The sequence below is a fragment of the Neopsephotus bourkii genome, unplaced genomic scaffold (genome assembly GCF_033783945.1).
Source record: "Neopsephotus bourkii isolate Nb327-2 ecotype Australia unplaced genomic scaffold, CSIRO-AGI_Nbou_v1 NB_1629, whole genome shotgun sequence".
NCBI lineage: Eukaryota > Metazoa > Chordata > Aves > Psittaciformes > Psittacidae > Neopsephotus > Neopsephotus bourkii.
In genome coordinates, this window is record NW_026902104.1 from 16,042 (window position 1) to 22,445 (window position 6,404).

Genomic DNA, 6,404 nt, shown 5'->3' on the forward strand with positions numbered 1-6,404 from the left:
GAATTTTATCTGAAAGACTGAATTAACCACTGACTGCTTGCATAAACTCTCCTGGTTCTGTTTATTGGCACAAAAATAGACTTGCTTACACTTTTCTTGCACAGCTTGAAAGCTCTTCCCTTTAGCGATTGAGAGATAAATGCTTGCCAAGGATGAGAAGGAATTTGGATTTACCTTAAAATTAGAGAGGGCCTCCCAAATACACAGCTGGTTCAAAATAAGACTGTGGTCCTGTTTGAATCTTCTTCGTTATTGCATTTAAACTCAGTATCTTTCCTTTATTTCAACTGTGATTTGTAGTGCCCTGACCAGGAGGAGCCCTTTGTATTCATTGTATTTCACTCCCATTTCACCTCACAATGACTAACTGGATGTATTAAGAGGTGTGAGTGATGCACAAAAGCATTTTAGTCAAGCGAATAGTCATGTGCCACACCAGGAAAATTATCCACGCCCCCAACTCCCCATTAAACCTGGGACTAAAGAGACTTTTACTTCTTCATTTAGGAAGGCAATGTGAAACTGTCTTAAGCAGTCGTCTGCCTTAAGCAGTGGAACATGGAAAACCAATAATGGCAAGAACTTTCTAATAGAGGGGAAGGCAAAGTAAGTGCATAGAACATGGGGCTAGGACTGGAATGGATAGTTCTCGCTTTTCCTTTCTCTCTCCCTTCCCTGCTTCCATCCCCAGTCCTTTTACCCTCCTGTAGTGGGGAATGTTGACTTGTTTTCTTCTCATGGAGCTTGCTCAGCTAAGGGTGAGAGGGCCTCAATGGTACGGTTTAGTGGTGGTCTTGGCTGTCCTGGGGCAATGGTTGAACTTGAAGATCTTAAAGGTCTTTTCCAACCTGGTTGATTCTATTTGAGGAGCAAGGTGAAAGTAGCCGAGGCTTGTTACCTAATACAGTAATCTGGGTCAGATGTGGCCTATTAGCTAACACAGGAATCTTACACGGTTTCTAGTAATAAAATCTTGGCTATTTCCCAGTTCATTAAGACTCCAAAGCACTTACTGATGATGGTGTCAGTTCTCACTGCTGAGCAGGAAGCCAGAACAAACCTGGTGCGCTGAAGTGGCACTGCAGCAATGGATGCCTATAGTGGAGGCTTTTTACGTTGCACTTGGATGCCGTCAGGAAAAGTGAGATGCTCCATCACCTTTCTTACTTCTGAAGAAACAGGATCTTTCTCTAAATGATAGGAATCAAGATGAATCATTAAGAATGCTGCATTATGAGATAGAAATGGCAAAGACCTGGGACAGAATGAGCAAGAAAATGCATGTGTGAGTGGCCCAAGAGCTCCCACCTTTGGCTTTCAGTTTGTCTGAAAAGGTTGGGTTTTTTTTTCCCCTTAAATAAAACCAAATTTGTTGTACTGCAAATGTTCATTTCATTGGCCTAAACAGGAAGGAATGAGTCAGAATTCTATTCTGATTGGTTTTGTGTCCAGCCCTTTTGCAGGAAGCATCATTTGGAGGATCAAAGGCTGTGTTTTGCAGACACTGAGCACAAGAAGCCTGGATTTAGCTGGTTTAATTACACATTTTTTAAGTTTCATTACAGGATTTAATGTCTTTTTTCTTTTTTTTTTTTTTTTTACAGTGCTTCAGTATATAATCCTGTTAGGAAGCTGGAGATTTATAATGAAGCAGGAAGTAGCAATGTCATCGTTTCAGCTGATTGTTTCCCTTGTGCTGTAGTGTATTAACTAAGTGATGCTTTACTCTGCTGTGTAGAGCCAATTGCATCCTCAAGGACATCAGGCATGCCTGAAGATGAGTCATTACGTTTGGTACAGCACAAGAGGTATGATATGCAGCCTCAGCAAGCGTTTTGTCTGTTGAAGTTGGTTAATAACCTATAGCCCTCTCCTGTGGCAGGATGCCATAAATCAATCCTTTGTGTGCACAGCAAACAGAAAGGCTGATGTATCAGCTGCCTCTTCAATATCACCCTTTGTTTCCCATTCCTAGAGCGAGGTGTTCCATCTGCAAAGTTTGTTCATGTCATAGACCCCCCCCTTTCACCCCTTCCTTCAGAGCGTTTCAAAAGTGGCAGTCATGAGGTAACCATTAAAACCAGGGGAGAAACAGCACAGGGTTTGACATGAGTGACTGTAACCTCCTGTAGGGTTCCTTGGGCTCTTGAGAACCTATAAAATCTCAGAGGCAGCCCCTGGGAAGTTACATCCTCCTGGGGAAATGAATGGGACTGCTCAGGAAAATTGCACAAGATTGAATTTTAGTGTTTACCCCATGATCACTTTTTGTTGAAGGTAAAGCGACAGCTGGCAAAAGCAGTTTTTCCTCTTATCAGGAGATGTAAAGTGGCTTTGGTGCCATTCCAGTCCATATGGCAAAGGATTCCTTTTCCTTGACTCCTGTGGCAGTCAGTGCAATGCCTGATTAGTTAAGGCCATAGGCAAGAGGGAGCTACCTTGTAGAAGTTATTAGAGAAAGGTGTTGTCGAGCCTCCGTGGGGTAGCGGTGATCACTGCACACGTTTAGGTTTGATATCATGAAAGAGTGGTTCCCTTAGGGACAACACGGTAACAATGAACTTTAAAAGGGCAGATTATAAAACTATGAGGAAAATGGTTAACAGCAGGCTGAAGGGCAAAGAGAAGTACTTAAAAACCACAGAGCTCTGCCTGGAGGCTATTTAAGAACGTTGTATTAGAGGCACAGATGGTTTGTATACCTCTGAGCAAAAACAGCGTACGAGGAAGGATGAAACTCTCAGGGTTACGTGAGTACAGAAAGGCTGAAAACATACCCCTTAAAGTCTGTCTGAGTGACAGACTAGGAAGCGTTATCAGGAGAGGGGAAAGACCTGGAAAGTGTCAATGGTAAGAAAAAGATGATAGGAGCTGCTGTCTTTGGATCCCCAGATGAAGCATCAAAAAGAGTGGTTCTGAGAATGACCTTTGAAAACTGGGCTACTCCAGATGAGGATTCACCAGGAACAACCATGCTCTTAGCCAACATCTCACTAAGGCCAAAGCAGTCTGCAGTTTTAATGTGTGACTGGGCCAGGTTTAAGAGGAAAGGAACCCATTCATAGTTTCTTTATAGTAGGACTTTAATTTCACCTTGTGTTAGATTCAGTGCCAAAAATGATGGCTTTAATCTTTGCCAAAGAAGGTAGAAAAAAAGAAATCAAATGCTCCTAAGAACTCTAATTTTAGTAAAAGCAAAAAAAGCCCTACATTTGTTCTGGTGCGGCTTTGGGCTGGGAGGGAGACTGTCTGATAAGGATACAGTGAGGTTTGCAGAGGTTTTTTACACCAACGTATAATCGGGCAGATGCAGGGTTTTGTTGTCTGAATGAACCTGAAAGCAGGAACACGCTGAGTATAAATGAGAAGGGGAACATCTCAAGTGTCACAGATGTGGTGATGTGTGCAAAAGTATCCTTGTGAAATCAATGCAGGTTCTTTTCTGATTTTCAACCCAAGGAAAGGCAGAGGAAGGTCAGAGCAGCTAAGCAGTATTTTGGCAATACAATCTTGATGCACACAGTCTCAGTGGGACTAGAGCCCTGGCATGCAGGCTGGTTTATTCTGCCCTGTAAATTGAAACAAACAGTTCAGCTGCCTGAGTCTCTTCTTTTCTCCTCTGACATGCCAACTTTCTCCAGAGATTAAGCATTGTTCTCAGCAGTGCCCCTGCAGCAGCAGTTTTATAATTTAAGGGCTGTATAAAATTTATGGAGCACTGAGAAGAGCTTAAATCAATGTTGTGATTTTCATAAATTATTGCAGGCAGAGGAGGTTTGGTAGAAAGCTGTTTATCCAACAGACAGCAACATTCAAAATAGGGATTTTCAAAGGCACCTGTGGGAATTACACATAAATCATAGAATCATAGAATCGTTTGGGTTGGAAAGGACCTTAGATCATCCAGTTCCAATGCCCTGCCATAGACAGGGACACCTCTCACTAGACCTTGTCACCCAAGACTCTGTCCCTCCTGGCCTTGAACACTGCCAGGGATAGGGCAGCCACAGCTTCTCTGGGCACCCTGTGCCAGCACCTCAGCACCCTCACAGGGAAGAGCTTCTGCCTTAGATCTAACCTGAACTCCCCCTGTTTCAGTTTGAACCCATCACCCCTTGTCCTATCGCTACAGTCCCTGATGAAGAGTCCCTCTCCAGCATCCTTATAGCCCCCTTCAGACACTGGAAGCTGCTCTGAGGTCTCCACGCAGCTTCTCTTCTCCAGGCTGAACAGCCCCAGTGTTCTCAGCCTGTCTTCATACAGGAGGTGCTCCAGCCCCTGAGCATCCTCGTGGCCTCCTCTGGACTTATTCCAACAGCTCCATGTCCTTATGTTGAGGACACCAGAGCTGCACACAGTGCTGCAAGTGGGGTCTCACAAGAGCAGAGCGGAGGGGCAGGATCACCTCCTTAAACCTGCTGCTCACACTGCTTTTGCTGCAGCCCAGTATACGGTTGGCTTTCTGTTAGCACACACTGAAGCTGGTTCATGTTCATTTAAGTTAGATACTTGTTCCTTTGAGCTATTTAGTGTTCCACTGTGAATCTTTAATCATGCCAAATTGTTTCAAATACTCGGTAAAAATCAAATTCAGTGCAATTTTAAAATGTCACTTAAATGCTTAATGTGTTTATGAACAGTGGGTGGGTAACTTGTATTGCTATTTCAGATGAAAACCCACTTTGGCACATGAAGAGTTAACCCTTTTCTTACCACAGTGCATTTTGGGGTTCTTGTTTAGACCTCATTGCTGTGAGGAACCTTGTCCTGTCTCTGCTTGAAGGTTGTACCAGCAAATTACTCCGGCTGCTAGAGAAGGATGTGCCTGTAGAGCAGAAAGAGAAACAGTATGTGGTTCCTCAGAGTACATTTCTATGTTGTATAATACAGAAAATATAATTCCATACATTACAGATGGGATCAGAGATTGAACTTCCTTTCTGGACAACCAACCAACATGGAGCTGATCAGATACTCTTCCCATTTCATCCTGATTTCGGTATTACTGGTGATTGAAAGGGTTTTCCACTCACTGGGCATTATGCCCGTCAGGACGCAGTTGGGTTGCAGACCTTTCATCTTGTTGGACTTGATGATCTTAAAGGTCCTTTCCAAACCTATGATTCTGTGATTGGGATGGCTTCTAGCTATAATGTTTGGTGTTTAATTCCCTGTGTTTTAAACTGCTTCAGCTCCTCTAAACTGAAATCCCTGTGTTTCAGATTATTGCAGATGGAATATGCTAAACATGGTACTAGTGGGAAGCACCATTGCTGAACTCCTGGCTGGCTGGGTGACTTGGGTTAAACCATTTTCTGATGTTATTCCATTGCTTGCAATGAACTGACACTGGTAGATAACATGAGCTGTGTACTAGACCTGATTGAGGTAAGTGGTTGAAACTCAAGTGTTGGACACTCCGGGATCTTGCCACTGAATTCCTATAACCAACATGCATAAATGACGGGGGTGACTGACTCAGCGGTCATTATTCTGCAGGAAGGGATCTGTGAGTTAAAAACTGAACACAGGCCATGGATGAAAAAAAGCAAAGGCAATTTCAGCCCTATAAATAATGTGTCGTGGAGAAGAAATGTGAAGTAATCTTACCCTTACTTATCCTCTGCTTCAGACCGTAGCTGTGGTAATGTGTCTGCTTTTGTGCACTATACGTCAAAGAAGGAAGATGTAGACCAATTGGAAAGTCAAATAGAAAGTAGTGGTCAGAAGTCTAGAAAACATGGCCTGTGAGGACAGCTTGAAAGAAGTGGCTTTATGCATCTAGAGAAAGGAGATGAAGGAGATGGAATAGGAATGTGATACTAATCTTCAGATATGTAGAGCTCTGCAAAGAGGAAAGTAATGAATTGTTCTCTGTGTCCACTGGGAATACAAAAAGAACTAATGGATTTAAATTGCAGCAAAGGAAATTTAAGGAAGACATTAGGGCAGACTTTCTACCTGGAACAGAAGTGATGTACTGGCACAGATTGCCGGGGAGCTTGTGGGATCTTCACTGCCAGAGGTTTTTAAGAACAGGTTAGTCAAACATCTGTCAGGAATGATTTGGGGAGAATTGATCATGCTTTAGGGCAGAGGGCTGGACTAGATGACCCTGCAAGGTCCCTTCCAGCCCTGGTTTTGATGGTTCTCTCATTAGGAAGGCTGCTGGCATATTCCTAGGACCTCACCATTCCTTCTGAAAGCAAATCCACGCTGTAGCAATGCCAAGAGTCAGATTTAAACTGACAACAGCTGGCAAAACTCAAAGCTTAAGGTTGATATCCCACCTTTAATTATTAGCACTTAAATGTATTTGGACTTGTTCACAGGCTAAATACTCGAGGTTACACGACTGTGAGTCTTTTATGACCAGCCCATGATCTTTTTAATAGCAAGAGAAT